This window comes from Narcine bancroftii, chromosome 9, assembly GCF_036971445.1.
Source record: "Narcine bancroftii isolate sNarBan1 chromosome 9, sNarBan1.hap1, whole genome shotgun sequence".
Lineage (NCBI taxonomy): Eukaryota > Metazoa > Chordata > Chondrichthyes > Torpediniformes > Narcinidae > Narcine > Narcine bancroftii.
Genome location: NC_091477.1, coordinates 91,506,269 through 91,531,829, shown reverse-complemented (window position 1 = coordinate 91,531,829; position 25,561 = coordinate 91,506,269). Strand labels below are relative to the sequence as shown.

At 38.2% G+C, this 25,561-nt stretch overlaps 1 long non-coding RNA gene across 1 annotated transcript in view; it reads left to right on the top strand.

Moving 5' to 3' along the window:
• The first annotated feature begins 17,018 nt into the window (after nucleotides 1-17,018).
• Nucleotides 17,019-25,561, top strand: part of LOC138743027 (uncharacterized) — a 39,405-nt gene continuing 30,862 nt past the window's right edge. Inside the window, exon 1 of the long non-coding RNA XR_011344605.1 lies at nucleotides 17,019-17,156. This is a non-coding gene — a long non-coding RNA (uncharacterized lncRNA). The remainder of the gene's footprint in view (nucleotides 17,157-25,561) is intronic.

Sequence of the window (25,561 nt, the reverse complement as noted above, 5' to 3'; positions counted from 1 at the left end):
ATGGTGAATAAAATCTACTGTTTAGCACTCACAAGTTTACAATATAATCTGAATGAAGCAATTTGTTTCATGTGTATTGGGCAACTAGTAAAGGGTAATGTGTGTCCAGGTACCAGTTTTCAATCTATGATTCAATCTAGCTCGATTCTTTAAAATACTGAAGACAAAAAAGTAGCCCTGCCAGGCAATCTAATTTGTTTGGAACAAAATTTTGAAGAGATTGCATGACACTTTCAGTTCAAGAAGCAGAGTACACTAAGATACATTTTAAAAGCAACATTTCAGCACTTCTTAATAATGTTCCAATCATTTCCACACATGAATGCCTACTGAATTCACTGGAGTAAATCTTCAAAGGTAAGGCAAGAAGCTTTGATGTTATCTCAGGAGCATTTTTTTTAAATTACATGAATATATCTTTTTGCCAAGAATTTTTAAATTCTCAAAAGGTCTTCCCATGTGATATTAACAGAGTTTAAAAAAAACAAACACCAGACTATGGTGATAATTATTACTCTAAGCAGCAAAAATTGAAATTATTTTCCTAGCCTAATGTAATCCAGTGGAATCCAGAACCAGTATATAATTGGATTTTTTAAAAAATGACTGAGGTTCACTTGGGAACAATAGTTTCCAGTATTCTGATGCTATGTTAAAAATGCATCTCACCGATGAATATTGTTACAGAGTTTAAACATCATTGAATAGGTTAAGCCCTTTAAAATATATAATTATGATCATATTATCTTCTTGTAACAGACATGCTGAACCAAAATTTCACATAATTAATATTTGAAAAATAAATATTGATAGCAAAATAATCTAAATAGATGCTATAGATGGGGTAGGAATTTAAGAGATACACACTCAAGTTATTAACAATTTCTTATTAATTCTATGATATATCTTAATAATTTCTTATTGGAACAATAAGATCTTGCAGACAAAAATATTAAAGTGTTTTCTCCATCATTTTAGAATTCATGTGTTGTGCATCCTGGATCATGTGACCAAGGCTTTGCTCTTCGTATCAATTGATTTGAATTGGATCATCTTTTCAACAATAAAGTTAATGTTATACAAGTAAATCTGAGTATGTGATGTAAAATACTGTCCACATTTATAAATAACCTGTAAAAAAAATGAAAGGTCCAAGGTAACTTTGGAAACTTTTTCACAAAATATTTTAAAGTCTGGAGCAAGAACAACATGAATATTTCCTATGTTTATTTTATTTTAACATATATTTTTTTATGACAGAACCAACTGCAGATTAAATGTTAATCTTGTAAATGTTGGTCATCCATAAAACATTCTGACATGATCTTATGAAGTGTTAAATTTAGTACAGTAAAATCCTTGTTATCTGAAATTCAACCAATCGGCAGCCTGAAGCAACCAGCAAAAATAAAATTGTGGAAAATAAATAAGTAATAAATGCAAAAGTTTAAAATTGGTGCACCTTGCCGTTAGTTCACCAGTACATGAAACACGCAAACTCAAGCAACCAGAAAATTCACTTTTCCATCATTTACCAATCCCCATAGTCGCCGGATAGCAGGGGTTTTACTGTATTTACATTTTGATCGTTATGTAAATTTATTACATGACCATATCTGTTTCGATTGCACCCAATTACATAACAAATATATTTTTTACTTAAATGACTAATAAATATCAAACTACTATATAATAATAATCGACGGACTTGGTTTGAAAATTATTAGGATACGTTCATCACATCCATAAATCTGTTTTGTTTCATCAAGGTGAACAGGAACATCTATTGAAGAATGCAGAATCAACTATGACTGATGAAAACAGTAATAGCTCATCCTTAACACTATTCATTAGTAACTTCAGACATCAAAGACTTTTAACTTCTTGTAAAGGGAATTATTTGCTTATTCAAATGTTTCAATAAACAAGACAATGAACAAAAAATAAAAAGTTTTCCAATCAATATGATATATTTCTAATTGTAGAATTATGTCATGAATTTTAGTATGATAATTGTTATTACAACTCATTTCAAACATATTAATATTATTTTTAAAAAGTCAATTTTAAATTAAGAAATGTTAGACGGTGGCTTTCAAATTATTATTATAATGGTAAATATAAAAGCTGAAGTACAACCAATCAGCACTTTTCCATTGGGCAATTTAAAGTTTGTCACTATTTATATTGAAATTGAGCTGTATGTATGAGAGTAAGCATTATAAGCTACTAAGAATCAATCAAAGGAGTTTTATAAAAATAAGTTTAACTAAAAATAATAATCTTAATGGATGAGCATAAAACATATTTTATAATTTTCTTCAGTTCATTATTTCTCCACAAATATAACTGAATATTCAGTCCATTCATTGCCCATCTTTGACACTAATTCTATTCTACATTTTTTAGTACATTTATTCTCTGTGTATCAAGGCTCTTCATTTCAATAATTTGGGACATTATATTTGTTGAACCACATAAAATGTAAATTACTTTCCTATCATGTTCAATTTGTCCATGATTTTAAAGTAGCTTTAGTACTTATATATACATGTCAGATATCTTTTCACGGAATACTGTGGAAATCTGCATTAAATCTTTTGGATTTATTTTACTATCTCTGTAAATGATTATTTTCAAGGCTCTAACTGAGTTGGGTATTTGATTCATCAAGTTTAGGTTTGGGAATGAGAAGACCCAAAGCAGACCTCAAATTTATTCTACTTTTATGATTAGTCTGGCAATGACTAATCAATTGAACTCTTGGCGCGAGTTTAGACATTGAATTAATTCCCTTGTCATCTCACTTTGTAGTGATGACTTCATGGGATCCTGGTAAAAATCCAAGGACAATTTAAAGGAATGTTAAGGAAGATACCCTCAAATTTCTTGACTGAATTATTATCCAACAATAAAAAGTACATATGTTTCTACCCAATTATGAGCGTAATGTACATCACATTCTCCAGATATCCTGCAATGTTATTGAATATAAATTTTTCAGTCTTTCAAATAAGATCTCTTTTAAAATGTATACATGTATGTAACCTTAATCTAAATCTTACAAATTCCCCAAAATATTTATCCATTACAATATAAAATATTGAAAAGATGTTGGACAAAAATTTGAACAGTGCTTAAAATCATTGGATGTAATTCTGATAAGGAAGTATTCAATCTCTCTCATACCAGGCACAGTCCTTATATAAAAGATGCTCCCAGTTTAGTTTCTTAATGGCAGAAACCAGTGTGTAACTATCACGTTATTTATGAATTTGTGGTTCATGGGAGTATAATTTCATGAGAAACTAGCACCAGCTGAAGTAACTGAGCTTTGACTAAAACTACGCCATCACCTCTTAATGCAGACGTTATTTCAGATGTTCAGAATGATGCTGCACTCTTTAATACAAATAGGATGTGCTCCTAGTTCCTGATATATTTATGAACAACTTGATGGACAAGTTGAAGGAACAAACGATATTCTCTGTCCACAATCCCCAGATATAATGATAAGGCATAAATTGGAAGAGAAAGCCAGCAAATTTGGTATTGAGGATAAGACATAAATGGCATGAAGGAAAATATGTTCAATTATTCATAATGAAGACAAGCAAACTCCAATAATTGTATCACAAGTTTAATATTCTAGACCATGTAATATATCGCCATCACTGATGGAACTGTTTTCTGAACCTCCTTTGTGGATGGGCCTCCCAAATGAATTATCTGCTCCCACTTTCCACTGACTTAACTAGTAGGTTGCTCTGCTCTTTGGAGTATTTATCCCTCCTCTTGTATTGAAGGCTGAGAAGTAGGATCACCAATACACCCATTTTGTGTGTTTAAAAAAAACTTCTGACGGCAGAAGTGTCCTTCTGAGGGTTAAACATAGAAACATAGAAGATAGGAGCAGGAGTAGGTCATTCGACCCTTCGAGCCTGCTCCGCCATTCAACGAGATCATGGCTGATCTTAAAGTTCAGTACCCCGTCCCCGCCTTCTCTCCGTAACCTTTAATGCTTGATGAAAAGCCACCCTGCATATTTTAAAGGTTTTAGCATCCACTGACTGGAGTGATCATCACTGCAGACATCTCTCTCACTATCTCAAATGTAATCAATTCCTCACAAAATGGCAAGTCTTTTAAGGATTCTTTTAAATACTGAGATGGGCATGGCGTCCTTGCCAGGTGCTTCATATCAGCATCCATCTCAATGATTTAGCAGGATCATTACAGTTCAGTTTAACAACATCAAGCACTGAAACAAAAGACTAATACCTTAACCCACACATGTCAAACTCTGGCCCGCGGGCCAAGATATAATTATATTTGGCCCACAAGATCATTTCAAAAATGTATTAGAGGTGGCCCGCCCTGCAGCGAGAGCCGATGCTGTTTTTTGGTAATGTCACCCCCACCATCCTCCCCCTTCATTGCACATCCTTCCCCATTGCAACACGAGAAATTGTAACACGAGAAGTCTGTCGATGTCATCAGCCGGCAAGCCAGTTGGAAGGCTCCCCGCACAACCAGTCACTTCTCCCACCTGTCGAGCGGTGCGGCGGATGGGCGAGCGCCTGTGATTTCCTGTCGGCGCAACGGACATGGCAGGCTGCGCACGGCCCCCGGGCAGCGCGAGCCCCACGCGACTGGCACCGGACGGCACTTCCACAGCACGAGCGCACTTCTCCCGGTCGCCACGGCCTTCAGCGCTTGCACCCGCGCAGACCCCAGGGACGGCTGGTTCGGCCCTGCACGTGAAGAGAGAGATGGTGGCTGTCCGCAAAGGCTGATCGGCAGCACGCTGGGCCTGAGTGGGTGGGTAAGCAGGGGTGGGCAGAGGGTGTAGGTGAGGAGTAATGGGCAGGGGAAGTTATGGTGGTGCGAGGGGCAGTTAGAGGGAGGGATGAGTAGAAGGAGGGGTGGATAGGGAAGAGGTAAAAGGGGAGGGGCACGGCGAGTAGGGGAGGGGTGATTAGAGGGTGAGAGACAGGTAGAGGGAGGAACAGGTTGAGGGGAGAGGCAGTAGAAGGGCGTGTATAGGATGGGGTGGGTAGAGGCAGAGCGAGTGGAGTGAGGGGTGAGTAGAGGTTGGGTAAAGGACTGGTCAGGTAGAGGGATGGTGGGTTGAGGGTGAATAGAGGCCTAGAGCCTGAGCAGGAAATGCTGAGACCTGATGCAGGCCAAAATGGACACAGCCTGTGAATGCTGACTACATCTCCACAGGGACCAAATAGGTTTCCCTCAGGTCAAGCAAAGGGTGAACTTGAGCTACCTACTCCTGACCTGTAACATTATCCTCCTAAAGTTATATCCTAAAGTTTAACATTACATATGTTGAAAGAAGAGAAAACATGCAGATTTTGTTGAAAATTTTCAATAAATATTTAGTTCGGCCCTCGACTTAGTCCAAGTTTTTAATTTTGGCCCTCCGTGAATTTGAGTTTGACACCCCTGCCTTAACCTGTCTACTCTGTGCCCTTCTGCGACATGTGAGCCACACAAATCCTGCTGAGAGATGCAATCTGCTGAAAGGCTTGAGTCAGGTGAAAAACATGCACCTGTGATTTGAATAACAAATGGGAAACACATTGTCACCTGTCCCAGTGAAAAAACATACTGCTTTTAAAGTTCAATTTCATGGTCTAATATCTTGTACAGCACTATTCAAGTACAAAAGTAATTTCTTTTTAGTCAGCAAAAGCCAAGAAACAAATTCAAACAATCCCTTTCTGGACACTTAACTCATCATGGTCAGTCAATTCTCCAAGTAATCATCGGCATCAATACAAACCTAGCAACTATGGTGGTGGAGATGGGCTCCCATTGTGTAGTCCTGAAAATTCAAAAGGCCAAGAAAATGCTCAGGTTTAGAAATGAAGTGCCAATGGGAAATTTGTTGAAGCTGAAAATTTCAGGTGATTCTCCAAGGTTAATTATAGGCTGCAAGAAATTTCAGATGTGAGGCTACTGCTCTCTCTCCCACTCTCTCTCTCTGTCATTTTGCCTTTCTTCTCAATAGAACTTGTTCAATTCTTCCTGTCAGATAAAAATCCAAGTTCAATTTTATTTTTATCTGACTGTACATATATCATCAGTGAAACAGCATTTCTCTGGTCTATGATGACACACACTATAATTTTATCTCACATAAAAATCATATGCACACATATAAAGATAATATAATATAAATATGTATATATGCCATGTGGAAGGCGTTAGTAATGGCTCACTCAGAAGAGAAGTAAGTGAGGTCAAGGTCATGAGTGAGAAGGTACTTGGGAAGCTAACAGGTGTAAATGTAATTAAGTCTCCTGAACCAGATGGAATACACCCACTGATTCTGAAGGAAGTAGCTGTAGAGATTTTGGAGGCATTGGTAATAATCTTCCAGGAGTCAATGGAACCTGGTATGGTTCTGGTGGACTGGAAGATTATGAATGTCACTCCACTGTTTAAGAAGGGAGTGACATAGCAGAAAGGAAATTATAGACCTATTAGCTGGATGTCAGCAGTTAGGAAGCTATTGGAGTCGATTCTCAAGGATGAAATTACATAATACCTGGAGACGCGTGAAAAGATAGGCCCAAATCAGTAGGTTTCCTTAAAGGAAGATCATGCTTGACAGACTTATTACAGTTTTTTGAAGAGATCACAAGTAGGATGGACAGAGGAGATGCAGTGGATGTTGTGTCTTTGGACTTTCAAAATGCCTTCCACAAGGTGCTACATATAAGGCTGCTAAACATGAAATTACAGGAACGATACTTGACTGGCTAGAGCATTGACTTGTCGGCAGGAAACAGAGAGTGGAAATAAATGGATTCTATTCTGGTTGGCTACTGGTTACCAGTGGTGTTCCACATGGGTCACTGTTGGGGCCACTTCTTTTAACATTGTATATAAAAGATTTGGATTATGGAATAGATGGTTTTGTGTCTAAATTTGCAGATGATACCAAAATAGGTGGTTGGGGAGGTTGTGCTGAGGATAACAAAAGGCTGCAGAGAATCTTGGATAGATTAAGAAAATGGGCGAGATGGCAGATGAAATACAATGTTGGAAAGTGTACAGTCATACTCTTTGGTAGAAGAAATGGATGAGCAGGCTATTATCTAATGGAGAGAGGTCGACCTTCATCTTCCTAAAGTCCACATTTGTCTCTTTTTCCTTGACCGTGCTGAGATTCAGGTTGTTGTTGTCGCACCATTTGACAAGCTTTCCAACATCCTCTCTGCAAACTGACACATGGTGTTCTGATGAGTCACACAAAACAACCTAAATGGAAAATAATATTTTTGGGGTTGACTCAGGAAGCATTCATATGTGCACTATAACATTCATAGTTATGTAATACATGGTCTCTACTTCTGAGGTGTTTATTCATACCAGCAGCTTCCATGCTGTCTGTAGGCCAGACATTCTCAGCATTCATGAAGCCTGTTTCAACATCTGTTAGAGAGGACCTGCCAATCTGGCATTCGGAACCCACTTCAACAAGAACTTCTTTGAATACTATACTCACAAGTAGCTACAGACCTGTTGCCCAAAATATTTCACCTCCACCCTCCCAACTACCAAGCCCCAAAACCTAACCTTTCTGAATATGAATCCTTGTTCTGACTACCAATTTGCTCCTCCACTGATCACTAGGAACTGACTCTCACTGCAAACTACTAAGCAATCTTTGCTCCAACCCCACTGCCAACCATCTGGCCTGACGTTTTTGACCCCGAAATCTAGTTTCTTTTTATTGCACCTATAAGTCAACCCCCCCCCACCTATTTTTGGACATGCCCACTGGAGTTCTGATGTCCCACCCAGGGACTCTCACCCAGTCTCAGGTCACCTGCCCATTCGAGCTCGCAATGTCCCAATTGTGGACATAGCACCCAGTTTTGGCTACTGCCCACCCATCTTAGTGCCTGAAGCCCCAACCATGGATGAGCAACCCAGTCCTGGCCAGCTACCACCTATTTGAGCTCTTGATGCCCCAAACATGGACTTACCACCCTGTCCTAGACACCCACCCATCTATCCAAGCTCCCAATGATATAGGTGCTTGACCACAGTCAAATGTAGTATGTATGTACTGGTCAAACCCCTAAATTTTACCCAGAAAATTGATGGACAAAATTTAACTATTACACATGGATATATGCTTTATCTATCCAATATTTTTGAATAGCACAACTCTCCCCATTTCTGCAGTTTCCTCTATTTTGATTCATATTTACCAAGAACAAAATCTGGCATCCAGTTTCATGAAATACAGGAACATTGATCAGCATATGGAGAGAAACAAAGAGTTCAGATGCTGGTGTCTGGAACAAAATCAAGCTGCTGGAAGAACTCAGCAACTGTGGAGGCAAGGGAATGGTAATGTTTTGGGATGAATCCATGTATCAGAACTGGGAGTTTGGAAGGAAGACAGACAATATATAGAAATGAGAGACAGAGGTTGATAGATGAAATGTGGAACCAGGTGAGATAGGAGATGGTTGGCAGGATATCAGGTGGGGAAGGAAGAGATAGAGTTACATAGGTGACAGGTGGAAACAGAAAAAATAATATACAAATTAAGTCAGGTAGAGAAGGGGTTAGGAAAGTTAAAACAAGGGCTAAGAAAGAAGAAACCCAGAGAGGTAGTTTGATGATGCATAGATGGAACCTGGTGGGGAAGGCAAAGTACCTTGGTAATGAGGTGAAATGGATGGAAAGGTGAACAAAAGGAGAGGGGCTCTGTGTGGATTGCATGGAATGGGAAGAAACATAGCCATGTGGGTTTCCTGAAATTAGAAAATTCAATATTCATTCCATCTAGCTAATTTGCTTGGCCTCATCCTGGGAGTGGAGAAGGCCGAGGACAGATAGGTCACTGGGTGAACGGGAAGGGAGTTGAAGTGAAATGTAAGTTGAAGCTCAAGATATTGTTGTGAACAGAGAGAAAGTGCTCCACAAAATGTATCCCAGATGTAGAGGAGGCCACATTCCAAGCACCAAGCTCAAAAGATCAGGTTAAATTGAATTGAACTGTTTTTGTCATGTACTGAAATACAATGAAAAACATTATTTTGCAAGCTATCCAAACAGACAGCCTATAATTACCCCAGAAAGGCAGTGTAAAAAATAGATAAGTTGGACATGGATATCTACCTCAGCTAGAGGAGCTGTAAGGGAGATGGTGAAGGGCATGTTGCACCTCCCACAGTTGCAAGGCAGAGATGCACAGAGAAGTGATCCCTGCAGGAAGTACAAAGGTTGGAAGGGGAAAATATGACAGGTTGTGGGAGCGTGTTGGCACTGACAGAAATGGCAAAGGATGGAACCTGAGGCCAGTGGGATGTAAAGTAGAGAACAAGGGAACTCTATCTCTATTCACTCTTGGGAGGAACGATTTTATCCTCTGTCATTTGTGTTTCAGTCAAAATATTAAGTTGTAAAACTGAACATAAAAATCTTGGCTGATGTTTTATTACTGAAAGTGCACTGCCTGAGGCATCCAATTACACCCATTTAACCTACAACCCCAGTTATGTTTTGAACGATGGGAGGAAACTGGAGCACCTGGAGGAAACCCATGCTGATTCGGGGAGAGCATAAAAACTCCTTACAGACAGCGAAGGATTTGAACCCCATTCCCAATCGCTGGTGCTGTAGCAGCATTGTGCTAACTGCTATGTAACCATGCTGTTAAACTCAAGCCTTTTCTTCCCTTTCCACTGGATTAAAAATATTCTAGTAGCTATTTTGAGAAGAGTTTTTTAAAAAAGCTGCCTAATTACTGTACATTGTTAGATGTCATATTATTTAGTCATGATCCCTTTTCTGATATGAGGGTTTGCTCTGTGCAAATTTGCTGCTAGATTTCCTACATTTTGGAAATATATATGTTGCTTTGGATTGATCTGAGGTTTAAAAGGCAATATGTGAATACTTTCCCTGGTTATCCTTTTTCTTTGAAAGTACTTCATTTGATTAATATCTCTAGTTTCCTTTTAAATATGCCTATATTTAATTAAACAATAATAAAACAGATAATTTATTGAATTTATGCCATGTTTCATTGTAATGTTCTCATATACCCCACTCTGTTCATATATTTGTGCTTCATTATGTCAGATAAATTAGTAAAAGTTGTTTAAATATTATGTCAATACAATTGTTGCAGCAATAGGCAGTATCTCTAATGCCTTACTCTGCCTTTAATATCTTGCACATGCAATTTAATCATTACAGATCAAAATATAAATTTATTGTCATATTTAGAATTACAATGTACAGATCCACTGAAATTCTTACATACTACAATGACAGCAATACATAAGATACATCAACTACAATAGTGTAAATTAAATTACCTCAATATGCCATCAGAAAGATAAATTATAAGTATAAATAGATAGTTAAATAAATATTTAGAGTTGCTCTTAGTTCAAGGGTAGACAGGTCTTTTGGTGGTCTTGGAGTAGCTTATGGTTAGGGCAAGATCCTGACAGCTGTTGAGAACAAACTGCCCTCAAAGGTAGAGATGTTGCTGGACTGAGGCTTCTATATCTTCAGCCTGAAGCTTCTTCCAGCAAGAAGCAATTGTGACCAGAATGACGGGGTCCTTTATGATGTTTTACAATGCTACATATATTTTAAACACTTGTTCTTCGGTGCATATTGACAAAACAATAGAATCTTCCTTCTTGCATTCAAAATTAATGCATCACAAATTAATAGAATAGAGCTGAAAACTTCGATCACATTACTCAGGTGGTAACCTAATAGAGCAAGTAGGGCTGTTACAAAGAATGACCTGTATTCCTTAATTTCTGTTTCTGATGCAATATTATCCATATTGTTAATTTCTTCCAGCTGCTTTTGCTACATTTCTGGATCACACTTTGTGGAGTAAATATCAACTTATGCTGAATTTTATTGCAGATGAAATAACTCCTTTGAAGATGCATTACATGTATCTTAACTGCAGCTCGGTCTTATACAATTTTGAATGAGGGCTCAGTGAAGAATTTCCTCAGTTAAACATTTGGTAGAGTCACAGTCACACCACCTCTTTTTGATTCTATCCTGATTGCTTTAATATAATTCTGCAAGAAATTGAATCTCACTCTTAAATGAATGTTGCATTTAGTCTCATTTTCCAGCCAGGAAACCATTCCCAAACAAAAAAAAATCATAATATTAGGAAAGTTTACAAGCAAAAAAAAATTATGATGTCACTGCTCTAAAAGATTACTTCTGCAGTTTCTCTCAATTGCTGGCTGCACAAATCACAGCCACTGGAAATAGTGAGTAGTTGGTCTCAGCTTTAAAGAACTCATGCATGATATCCACAGCCCTGTAACATAAAAAGAAAACATGAGGGAAGGAGCGTATGCATGACTTTGGTGTGTCTGACCACCACTAAGCACCAAACTGCTGTGATCATCAGTGCAGGTGGAATCCCGTGTTGGCTGGAAATGACAAAACAAAAATTGCTGGAGGATCTCAGTGAGTCGGGTAGCATCTGTGGAGGCAAACAGGATGGTTGATGTTTCCTGTTAAAATCCTCCATTAGGACGGTTGGTTCTAATACAACAGGGCATGCATGGTTCATTATTCAGACAAAGAGCCCAGCAAATCTGTGCTGTGTATGATTTTCAAAGCCTTAAGTATATACACGGATCCAGCAATTATCTAACATAAACCACAATGAAGATTCAGGCAGATGCAGATGACAACACATTGATATCCTATTCTGAACTTTTTTTTCACAATTCCAAGTATCATAAATGTTTCAATTTCTTTCAGTGAGACAGGAATAAATGTCCTGCATGTGCAAGAATGATTCTAGAAAGCTATCAGCCACATTAAGGGAAGCCTTTCTGTTTCTCATGCACCTTTACCCATATTGTTAATTTCTTCCAACTGCTTTTGCTACATTTCTGATTGCTCATTCATTCTACCTTTTGCTCCTGAGTTACTCCTGATCCATTCATTTCCAACTTTCATGCCATTAGGGAACTATATTTTATATTTCAGACACAGATCCTGGATTATGATTTGTGGAAGTTTAGAGTCAACCTTCTTCTGTCACAGTCCACAAAAGTAAACCATAACTTGACAAAAGCAATATCTCATCTTCCAGAATCACCCAATTCAAATGGGGAAAACATTTCTGCACTGGAATATAAATAGAAAAATAAACTTCTACATTAGAGTGGCAAATTTTCTGATGAAAATGCATTTATGCCTGGTTACCTATTTACAGTATACACATTATGCCTGAAGCAACATTATCAAGAAACCATGAGTCGCACAATTGTTTCAGCAAGCTGAAAAGACCATTGAAAAAAATGGTTTGAATCTATTTAAAGTTCATCTATTATTTTCTCTTGAACCATGTATTGTCTTATTTTGTAAGTGAAATTTCAATTGATTTCTGTAAAATCTTTCCAAATAACTCCTTGTCCATATACTGGAGACCATACTCCTAATTGATGTAGTCATTGGTTGGAGCCTTAGTAGCAATATACAATTAATTATCCCATTATACTACTTTGATCTTGTGAAGGCCAATTTTTCTTCAAACATGGTTTTTCCTGGTTCTGATATTTATGTTTATTCAATGGGACAATGAAAAATGAATAAGGTGCAAGGGAGATTATGGGAATTGAACTGTGGAAATGGGAAATAGATCAGTACAACTCTGCTATTGGGCATCAGACAGAATGATTACAACCATTATAATGGAGAACTATATTAATATTCCCCAATAACTTGTCTAAAAAATGATATATAATCCCAAGCAATGTCTGCCAGCCAGTTTCATTCTTTGAATTGCTTAGAGATTTGGCCTCATTTGAAATGGAGTCAAATTTAGATCAGTTTGCAATAGCACAGAATAAGTTGCTAGGCCAGAAATGTAAAACATGTTTTCCTTTCTTTTTACAAGACACACACAAAAGCCATCTTAAACCCATGCTAATGTGATGGTAATTATTTCTTATTGAAATTCAAGCATTCATAAAGCAGGAGTGGGGATTTCTGTGCACAAACTATCTGAGTGTAGTTGATACTTTTTTCAGCATCATTTGTTAACATTATAACCTAATTAGCAAATGCACACTTATATTTGCCAAACCAACCAAATCCATGGCCATTACAAAAAAACTCCCAGTAAAACAAATCACAAATCCTACAGCAACTTGACAGAGAGACTTAACTAAGAGGATGCTACCTGCAATTGTCTGTCTGAATTTTTAATACTGTGTAATTTTTACATAGCAATGCTGAAACTATATGAGGGAAGGGGGATATGCCAGCAGGATGACTGCGGCCACACCACTAACCACAAAATCCCTGCGAATTTTTCACTGGGACAAACACTTAATATTTTAATTATTAATTAAAATATTGTGTGTCACTTTAAAGTAAAATTGATTTAGGGAATACTAATTTCTGTTGTACTACAGTATTTTGAAATACTAAAGTAGCTGTAATTATACTTGGATACCAAAGCTCAATGCACATTTACAATCTGTTATTAGGTTATGCAGGGTTCATAATACTACACAGAAATAAAAAACAAACCTTGCATCTGGAACTTCACACCACTTGAGAAATTAAACTCACATCTCAACATAAGACCCATTTTTAAAAATATTTTTGTGTCCTTTGCAGGTGGAGGAGTAAGAATATTATTTGCACTCTGTAATTTTCTTCTTTTTGCTTCAGTTAACCTTTATTTCACAAGTATAAAATGATTTGAAAACTGAAAGATTATCATTTTTTATTCTTCATAGAGAGTGGAATATTGCACAATTGTGGGCTAATTTCTTTGACTCACTGCTATGCAATAACTTAGTTAATATTTTTGAAATTGAAATCACAGAAGATATTTCAATTTTCACCCATTCACAACACATCTGATTTTTGATTTGTGTGTTGAACTATGCACAGCTATACCAGATTATAATTAAATACACTAAAAGTAAGCCCCAATTACAGTATCTTATTTAGGTTTTTCCCAATTTCCCAATTTTTCTTACAATGGAAGACACAGCAATTCACTTTATTCTTGTCCTTCACAATTCTCTATTGCTCTAAAAGATCCAAAGTGAATAATCATAGTCTTTTTCCCAAGTTAGTTTCTAAAATAGAAGGCATCAATTTATGGTGAGAGATTTAAGAGAGATCTGCGGGGCTCCTTTTTTGATCAAAGGGTCATCTGTATCTGAAACAAAATGACAAAAGAAGCTATAGATTTTGTTTTAGTTGTATAGTAACAGGCCCTTTCGGTCCACAAGCCCATGTCACCCAGTTTCACCCAATAGACCTATACCCACAGTATGTTTTGAACAGTGAAAGGAAGCTGGAGAACCTGGAGAAAACCTATGTAGACACAGGTAGAATGTACGAACTCCTTACAGACAATGCGGAATTCAAACCCCAGTCACTGGCATTGTAATAGCATTGCATTAACTGCTACACTAACAGTGTCATCTTACGCTAACCCAAGTCACCCACCTAAAATTTAGATGTTCAAAAGATATTTGGACAGATCTGTGGACAGGAAGGGTTTCAAATCCAGGAAAATGGGATGAATCCAGAATGTCAATGTGATAGTCCATATTCTATGCTGAAGATCCAACTGTGCTGGGTATGTCATGTCTCCAGAATGGAGGACCATCGCCTTCCCAAGATCGTGTTATATGGTGAGCTCTCCACTGGCCACCGAGACAGAGATGCACCAAAGAAGAGGTACAAGGACTGCCTAAAGAAATCTCTTGGTTCCTGCCACATTGATCATCGCCAGTGGGCTAATATCGCCTCCAACCACGCATCTTGACTCCTCACAGTTCGGCGGGCAGCAAACTCCTTTGAAGAAGACCGCAGAGCCCACCTCACTGACAAAAGACAAAGGGGGAAAACCCAACACCCAACCCCAACCCACCAATTTTCCCTTGCAACCGCTGCAACCGTGTCTGCCTGTCCCGCATCAGACTTGTCAGCCACAAACGAGCCTGCAGCTGACGAGGACATTACCCCTCCATTAATCTTCATCCGCGAAGCCAAGCCAAAGAAAAAGAAAGAAAAATCATCAATGTTTATATGTACAGATTGTAGTGTAGGATGACTGTGTTTGGCTGAGAGCGTAGTCACGCCTACTGGCAGGTCTTAAACGATTGCTCCTAGCCAGACCAGGTCATTCTGGACTGGTTGACGTATATGTGATATGTTCCAGTCTTTTAGTTAAAAAAAGCCTTGGTTTGGATCAACAAGCCTTTGGTTCTTACGACGCGCTCTACAGTCAACATGTTTCATACTAGATTGCCCTATAATTCAAAGATTATGAGCTCTAAATCTATATTTTCTCAATCCAAATCATCAATAATTTCATTCCCCAAACTGATGCTGCACAACCCATTGGGTTCCTGCAGAAGTTTTCTTTTTCTGGCTCAGATTACCGTTTCTGAAAACTCATATCTCTGGTTATGGTTCCACATTCTTCCACCTTTACAATGATAAACAGAGGAGCTCAAAATTCCCAGGTTGATTTCTCATCTCTTTTACTCAACAACTCCTTGAGCTATTCAGCTGCTTGGTTTGGAACATATTATGGTGTTCACAGACATTGCTGCAGTCAGAGGTTCCCACCTACTTCAAAAGGGCATCAATCATCCCAGTGTGGGTTGCCTCAATGACTATGGCCCAGTAGCACCAACTTCTACTGTGATGAAATGCTTTGAGAGGCTAGTCATGGCCAGAATTAACTTGTACCTAAGAAAAGATCTGGAGCCACTGCAATTTGCCTATCGTCACAATTGCTCCACAGCAGATGCAATATCGCTGGCTCCCTACTCAGCTCTGGATCACCTTAGTAATTCTTATATATGACTGCTTTTAATTGACTGCAACTCAGCTTTCAATACCATCATTCCCTCAGAGCTGAAGCTACAAACTCTAGGCCTCTGTACTCCCTCTCTGCAACTGGATCCTTAACTTTCTCATTGGAAGATCACAGTCAGTACGAATTGGAAACAACATCTCATCCTCACTGATTATCAACACAGGCACACTGCAAGGATGTGCGCTTAGCCCACTGCTCTACTCATTATACACCCACAACTGTGTGGCCAGGCACAATTCCAATGCCATCTGCAAGTTTGCTGATGACACCACAGTTGTCGGCAAAATCACAAAAGGGAATGACGAAGCGTACAGGAAGGAGATAGATCAGCTCATTGAATGGTGTAACAACAACAACAGCCTTGTGCCCAATATCAGCAAAACCAAGGAGATGATTGTGGACTGCTCACACTGACTATGTGGCTCAGATTCTTGGCCTAGATGAGAAGATTTGCACCATCAAATCAAAGGTAAAATACCCAAGTTGACTTTGATAGATAACAAATCCAAAATCTCTACAGATATCCGTGGGGTCTGTACTTGTGTTCAACTCAAGGCATGTTGGAACTTCACTGTACATAAATCACAGTTAGGAAGGATGAGAAGATAGGTAAAATGAAAATGTTTTGACAATCTTCAAGGCTTGATAAATTTCTAAGTCTGTAATTCTTTTTAGTAAATAATCGCACTTTACTAGAATTTACTCTCTTAATGTTTCAAGTTTTTTTATTCAGACAAATGACAGGCACAAGAAGTCAGGCAGCTTCTTGCAACTGATAAATTACTCCTGATGCACCAGTCTCAGATTAACAAACTGTAAACTGACCAACTACAAAAAAAGAGAAAGGAGAAAGGGGTGGGGGAGAGGTGGAGAATGTCATAGCAGATTACCGATCACCTAGTGGCTAAAAATTTCACCTCATTATAGCTAAAAGGGGGAAAAAAATCAGTCTTACCTAACCTAAAGCAACGACAATAAAAATGTTCTTTCCCCTTTCTACAGCAATGACATCATACTTTACATCAACAAATTGATTCAAATAAGTAAACATAATAAAAATGTCATAAATGCCATTATTACAGACCTCTTGTCAGCATGCAATTATTGTGATTTGAACACATTAATTGAAGTTTCTAGAAATAAAAAGCGACAGAGCTGGAGCACGAGAATTTAACAGTGTTCCTTGATGCCAATTTGCCGTTTTACTGTTTTCATTGAAAGGAATTGAAATGTGGAAACTTTACACCTACCTGTGAGTAGCTATTAAAACAGCAAAGAAATAATTAAATTAACAGGTTTTTTTAATACCAAATGATGGTTGGGGGCTACCTGCTGTTGTTTAATATATAAGAAATTAGGGACTCTGTTTCTTAATTAGGTTTCTTTATTTCTCAGCCATGTACAATAACCATTGACATGGTGAAAACTCTAACTTCTTCATTACCAAGTCGATTTTTATGAAATCATTACATTTAAATGACAAAAAACTATTATTAATCACTCTAGTTACCAATGTGTTAAAACCAGCAGCAGGTACCATGATGATATTATTATACGGTGTCAAAAAACTATAAATGAGTAAAATGATCCTTTTTCTCTCTTTCTTAATGTGTTTTTTGTCCCCAAGAGCCTACATTTAGAATACTTAGATACTCTTTAAATGAGGTATTTTTGATTTTGGCCCAACCAAGACTCAGGGAAATTTAGAGAAGGAAAACTTGGAACCTTAGACATGCAAAAGATCTAAGTGTGGAATTTTGGGTTGAATTGTTGTCACTTCTATACATTTGGAGGGATACTTATTCTCCTTATGTGGCCTTGTTGAGCTCAGCTCTCTACTCTACAATACAATGCACACTGTTTCCTGGCTCTCTCATTGGATGAATCTTTTGATGCTTTTCTGGAAACACAAGTGATGGCCACCTGGACATTGGACTTCAATGTGTCCTGCATCTTTTAAACATGTTAGTGGCTCACGTGTACAAGATGTGTACTTGAAAACATCAGCATTTTCCTACAATGCAGAAACAACATAAAGAATGATTCATCTTGATTCAGAAGCTTTAAATGTATAAAATATTATGAGGCAATCACGAGACCGATCATCAAATAAAATCCAACTCTTAACATTAGAGCCTAAGACTACAATAGGATCTGGATCAGCTGGGTAAGTGGGTCAATAAATGTAAGATGGAGTTTAAAATTTGAGGTGATGTATTTCTGGTAAGTCAAACTAAGGCAGGACAAATACAGTAAATGGTAGGGTCGTGGAGAGTGTTGTACAGCTGCAGACCTGGAAGTACAGGTACACCGTTTCCTGAAAGAGGTGACACAGGTCGATATAGTGATCAAGAAGGCTTCATCAGTTATAGCATTGAGTACAGGAATTTGGGCATCATGTTAGACCTGTGCAAAGTATTGGTTAGGCCACATTTTGAACGTTGTGTAAAGATCCTTTTAGCCCTACAATAAGAAGGATGTCAGTTCAAGTTCTTTATTTATATAGTACATTTTTTTCAACTTGCATTGACCAAAGTGCTGTACAAACCAAGGCAATTGATTAAACTAATATAACTATTTGCAGAACAACAGATTAAGGCATTATAAATAGACATCAATTGCAGTGAATAATGCAGCACTGTCTGAGGTTAGGAATGTACAAAGGGTTTCAGATGTTAAATGCTAAAGACAGAAAGTTTTTTTTTACCTGGATTTAAAGCAGTTGAGGGAGGGGGCTAATTTAATGGTCAGGGGAATGCTGTTCTACAGTTTGTGGGCCGCAACTGCGAAGGCCCAGTCTCCCCTTTGTGTACACTTAGTAGCTGACCTGAGCTGTTTGGGAGTGGAGTAGGGTGTAAGCAGATTGTAGATATGGGGGGAGGAGAGGCAAGATTGTTGAGGGCCTTACATGTAAATAGCAGCAATTTGAAGTCGATCCTGAGCTGAACTGACAGCACTGGAGGGAGGCCAGAATTGAGGTGATATGCTCCCTCTTCTTGGCACCTGTCAGGACCCTAGCCGTGGCATACTGAACCACAATGGAGGAGGGTCAGTAAGCTGGAAGTGGTGTAAAACATATTCACAAAGATGTTAGCAGGACTGGAGGACTTGAGTGATAAGACTGGAGGCTGAAGGGCATATAAGATCATGGTGAATAGTCATAGTCCTTTTCCCAGGGTAGGGAAGTCTAAACCTCAAAGGCATGGGTTTAAGGTGAAAGAGGAAAGATTTAAAAGGGACCCTGATGGCCAAAGTTTTTCACACAGCAGGTGGTGGGTATATGGAACAAGCTGACAGAGTAAAGATGAGTACAATTTCACCATTTAAAAGGACATTTGAACAGGAACATAGAAATGAACGATTAAGAGGATAAATGGGATTAGTTCAGATAGGCTACTTGTTTGGCATTAACAGATAGGACCAAACAACCCATTTTCCTGCTGCAAACATGGTGACTATAACTCTCAGACTTCCAACTGAATTTCAGCTTTGCAAATCCTAGAAAACACTCCCATTATCTGAACAACACCATTGTTCTTATTCAGTGCAAAATATAATGTTAGATGCATCTACATAGTTCATTTAGAAATCTCAATAAAAAGCATTAAAGGTTTTGGAGTAGAAATCAGAGGTGTCAGTTTGATGTCTAAGATCCTGCAAAAAAAAACTTTTTACAAAAGGTAATATCTAGGACTGTCTGAGTAAAACATTGTTGGATTTTTGACAAATTGACCATTCTTTAGACTTAAAGTTTGACTGAATTTCAAGCAGATTAAATGAACTGTAATCAGAGTCTTCGTGCAAGATTATTCACTGGCTGTTTGTGCAAACCTCAGCTGTCGGAATAATGTGGCATAAACTGTCTGCAGCTATACCTGATTCTCTGTGGCAATTTCACTAAGTGATACATTCATATGTATGCCAATATTGAACTTTTGATGGGTGTTCAGACAATCTTGCTCATGTCAATTTACAATCAAATTTTGCTAAGATTGTGTCATTATCATGGCAAAACATAAAAACATAAAGCTGTGATAACATTTTTGTCTTCGATCCTTATTGTTATTAATGTTTTGAAGTAATCAAATAATCATGTATGAGAATTAAATATAGCACATTCCAGAAATCCCATTGTTGTAAATATAGTGGATTATCTTGTCACATCATGAGAATGAGAGATATGGTCCAAAAATAGGCAAATGGGACTTTTGTAACCAGAATCCCAACTAGGTTGGCATGGAGGAGTTGGGCCAAAATGTCCATTCCATGTTCTATTTCTCTATGACTCAAAATCATTCCATTTGAGTCTCAATGAGGATAAGTAAAGAAAAAGATTACAGTAAACGATTGCAATGAAAGACTGGAAATGGTGCTACTTGAATTTTCATATAAATAAGTATCCATTCAATGAATTCACTTTGATTTGTGGGTTACAGTTTTGAGACTAAATTGCAGAGGAATTCTTTGGATGAAATTTTGAATTATTAGCATAAGCATGGAGTGGGCTTCAAACTTGAGTCACTTATTCACAAACATTTGAAAAAGTATCATTCAAAATTGCAGAATAAATGCCTTTGTGTCTAAGTTTTCAGATGATACAAATATAGGTGGAAGGCAGGTATTGATGGGGAAATGGAAAGGCTGCAGAGAGATTTAATTGATTAGGAGAGTGGGCAAAGAGGTGGCAAATGAAACACAATGTTGGAAAGTGTAGGGTCATGCACATTGTTAGAAGGAATAAAAGATCAGACTATCATTTGGATGGGGAGAAAATTCAAAATTCAGAGGTGCAAACTCTAAAGGTTAACCTCCAGGTTGAGTCAGTGAAGAAGGTAAATACAATGTTGGCATTCATATCTATACAAATATATCATAGAGCAGGGATGGGATGTTGCAGCTTTATATAGGGCACTGGTGAGGCCTCACTTGGAGTATGGGGTACAGTTTTGGGATCCTTATTTAAGAAAGGCTGTGCTGGCATTGGAGAGAGTTCAGAGAAAATTCACAAGAATAATTCCTTGGAGTGAATGGATGAGCATATGAGGAATATTTGAAGGCTCTTGGACTGTACTTCTTGGAGCTTGGAAAAATGAGGGGGAACCTCGTGGAAGCATTTCTAATGTTGAAAGGCCAGGACAGAGCAGATGTGGCAGAGTTGTTTCCCATGGACAAGAGGACACAACTTCAGGCTGTGGAATGCTCTGCCTCAAAGACAGTGGAGGCCAATTCTCTGGATGCTTTTAAGAAAGAGTTAGATAAAGCTCTCAAAGATAGCAGAGTCAAGGGATATGGGGCAAGGCAGGTTCGGGGTACTGACTGTGGATGATCAGCCATGATCACAGTGAATGGCAGTGCTGGCTCAAATGGCCGAATAGTCTACTCCTGCACCTATTGTCTATTGAAGAGCACCCATTTAAAACAAAGATTATTTTTGAGCTGGAGAGTGGAGAAGCTCTGGGATTTGTTACCATGGACAGCTGCAGTGGCCAAGCCATTGAATGTATTTAGGCAGAGATTGCTAGGCATCTGAATGGCCAATGTATCAAGGGTTATGGGGTGGGGGGAAAGGCAGAGCAAGGGGCTGAGTGGGTGAATGAATCAGTTCATGATTGAATGGCCCAGCGGATTCAATATACTGAATAGCCTACTTTTGCTCGCTATCTTATGGTCCACGGTCTTAAGACAGCCTCAAAGCCATTGATAGGCCTTAAAATACACACAAACTATGAGCCAATTTATTTATCAATTTCAACAATTTGTGTTATTATTGCTTAAAAATATCTTCATGTACATACCTGCTGAAATTAGGTATACTCAATTGATCCAATGTAAGTAGATGTTTGCCACTTCATGATATTAAATACTGTCACATTCAAACTTATAATCAACAAATCACAGATGTAAAATAAATCAATACTCTGTTGACAGTTAAAAATAACACGTGCTTTTTAGAATGAAAGAGAAATTAAACAAGGCTAAAATATAACTGAATACAGCAAATCAATAACAAAATTACAGGAAATGGTTTTGGAATCGTAGCTATTTCATGGAATGAAGTTAATTAAACATTTGAAGTTGATTCAGTGTAATTGGTGCTTCATTGAGTCTCAAGTCCAAGTTCAAATTCAAGTTCAAGTTTACTGTTGTCTGATTATACAAATACAACTTGATGAAACAGCGTTCTCTGATCCTCGGTGCAAAAACATGCAACGCACATCCAGACATAACACACATTCATACAAACGATACATATGGAGTACGTATATACAGTACATATATATATATATATAAAAATAAATACATATTGTTTAAGAAGTAACAAGTGCATTACAGAGGGTTTGTATGATCAGTTCATCAGTCATTCAGTTGTCTCACTGACAATGAGCTGGAGCTGTTTGTTGTTGGTTCTGGCTCTGATTCTCCTGTATCTCTTTCCTAATGGGAGTAGCTGAAAGATGCAATGTGCAGGGTGGTAGAGGTCATCAACGATTTTGGAAGCCCTCCTCAAATAATGATCCCAATACATCATGTCAGTGGGAGGGAAGGAGACCCATGTTATCCTCTCTGCACTCTTATGGTCCTGTGGATTGACCTCTAATCGAATGCTCAAAAGCAACCTTGCCACATTGTCCTGTCAGGATGCTCTCACTAGAACTCCTTTCGAAAGTTGACAGGATGGCAGCTGCTAGCCTTGCTGACCTCAGTTAAATGATGAAACGCAGTTCCTGTTACACCTCCTTGATAAGTGAGGAGATGTTGTGTGAACAGGATAGGTCACTTCTGAAGAGGACTCAGAGGAACTTGGTGCACCCTACCCTCTCTGCTACTGAGCTATTAATATGTAGTGGAGGATGGCCATCCCTGGTCCTCCTGATGTACACAATAATCTCCTTTGTCTTGTCCATGTTGAGATTCAGGTTTTTACTCTCACACCATATCGGGAGATTTTCTACCTTTACTCTGTAGTGCAACTCATCGCTTTTGCTGATGACGCCACCTACTGTTCTGCCATCTGCAAACTTGATGATTCTGTTGGAGCTGGATCTGGCGTTACAGTCGTGGGTCAGTAGCAGGAACAGGAGCGGGCTGAGCACACAGCCCTGAGATGTTCCAGTGCTCAACTTGATGGTGCTCAATGTTCTACTGCCATCCTGGACAGACTGTGGTCTTAACATTAGGAAGAACAGAATCCAGTTACAAGAGATGGGTGTGGAGTCCCAGTGAGGACAGCTTGTTCACTAGCTTCTGTTGATGGGGTATGAGGCGTCGTTCTCCAGGTGGGTCAAGGCAGAGTGGAGGGACAAGTCTATAGTATCCTCAATAGAACAGTCCATCTGTAGGTGAATTGCAATGGGTTCATTGTCTTTTGGAGGTGTGCTTTGATGCATTCCATCACCGGATGCTCAAAGCATTCCATAATGGTGGAGATCATTGCCACGGGGTGGTCGTCATTGAGGCCTGTTACTGTCACCACTTTGGTACTAGTGGCAGTCTTGAAACCTGTGGGGACAATAGACTGCTGGAGTGATGTGTTGAATATGCCCGTAAGGATGTTTATTTATACATAGTTACATTATTGAGATGCAATTGATAAAATATTAGAATTTATAAACAATTTGGCCATTTTGACTGGAATTCCACTTAGAAAATGCATTTGAGTAACAAAGTACTCTGGATTTAATAAACAAACTCCCCTCATAGCAAAATTAAATTGAAATTACTTCAGTTTATTACCATCATTTGTTGTAATGCTCACAACTGTCATTCCTAATTAAGTGCATTTTGACATGAGTATAAGATAAAGTTATTTTCAAGTGGTAATATGTAGAAACTGTTTCAAGAAGTAAAAGTATCCAATAATTTTAGCTATTTGTAGTGGTGACAAAATGATTAATAGCCTATTCTGTGAATTACTGAGTACCTCCAAGGATATAAGCTGAAAAATCTTGTTAAGATAGCAGGGAAAGGACATTGGAGAACATTTATTATGTGGCTGATATTTTGATGGATGTCCTCTGCTATAGAGTGAAGAGCAAACTTGTGAAAAACTAGATTTGGTGTCTTGGTAGGTGTGACAGTTCCACCAAGCCTTAAAAGGGCATCTTCATTTCTAAGGTGAAGAGATCCAAAATAAAAGAAACATCCCTTTCTCCATTATTCCTTTTTAAACATAAATGGTAATAATTATATTTCCTTTAAGTTTTCTCTCCAAGAGTTTGTTGTTGAAGCAGATAGAATGTTACAGTATGGAAAGGCATCAAAAGCTGTTAACTTTCTGTGAAAACAATCCTGTCCTTTGGCCTTACCCAAACAGCACTAAATGCATTTTCCTTTCAGACACTTGCCCTATTTTTCTTTGAATTGAATCCACCTCCATTAATACTCCTGGTGGTGCATCCCAATTCCTAGTCACTTGCTGTGTTAAATAAAATAATTTTTCTTATATCTGTTTTGCTTCTTTTGCTAATCACCTTCATTCTTCATTCTCTGCTTCTTGTTCTCTCTGCCAATGGGAAAGGCTTATCTCTACCTGCACTGTCTATATAATACATGATTTTAAATGCCTCTATCAGATCTCCTCACAAACATCTCTATTGCCTTTACAAGGACAACTATTCCAGGTTCTCTGCAGCATCTACATAACTAATATCCCTCAGCTCTGGAATTATTTTTGTGTTTTGCTGCCTCTTCCTACGAAGCCCTCCCATCTTTCATATCTGGCATTCAGAAAAGGTCACTTTAATCCCATAATGGGCACTCAGAAAAGGTCACTTTGCTCCAATTGTATCAGTTTTGTTACTGTAAGTTCAACTTTGAATATTTATTTGTCTATTATGTTCATTATCTATGTTTTCTGTCTCAGGCTGCATTATGATAATTTGCTTTATACTATTGTATCTTACCTTCTTGGGTGGCTGTGGCAAGTAAGAATTTCAGTGCTTATGTATATGACAACATACGTCATATCATATACAATAGCTTCAGAAAATTAGTGCAGGTGTGGGCTGCCAAGCCCCTCAAGACAGCCCTGACATTTAACATGCTCATAATTTATCTCTGCTGGCCTTAATTCCGGTGCTAGTTTCACATTATCTTCAATTCCACAATCTTTCAAATATTAGTCTATCTTCACCTTTAATAGATACAATGATCTTGTTTCCACCACCATCATGGAGAGAGGATTCCAAACATTCACTACCTCCTTGAGAGAAGAATTTCTACACACCTCAGTTTTAAATGATCACTCAATATATTGTGTGGCCATGTCACCTTGTTTGAGACTCTCTCAGCAATGAGAACATTTCAACATTTTCCCTTTGGGTCATCTACATTTAAGTTTAAGTTCACCCCTCATTCTTCTATATTCTAAGGTATATAGGACCATTGGTGCACACTCTGATAAATCTAATCTGAAAATCATTTGCCAGACAAGAAGTCAAATAAGCTCCTTTAATTTGGTTCAAGGTGGAACACCATCAACCTTGCAGAACAGGATGCAATCATCATTGCTTCCAATCCTCCATTTTTCATCTCCCTTGTCAACAATGTAACTCCCTCAACTTCCTCTCTTGTGTCCTCTAACTTGCCAGTTGTCTTTTTTTAATTTATAGATCCCTAACTTGACCCAACCCTATTATAAGCTTCTTCCCCCTCCAG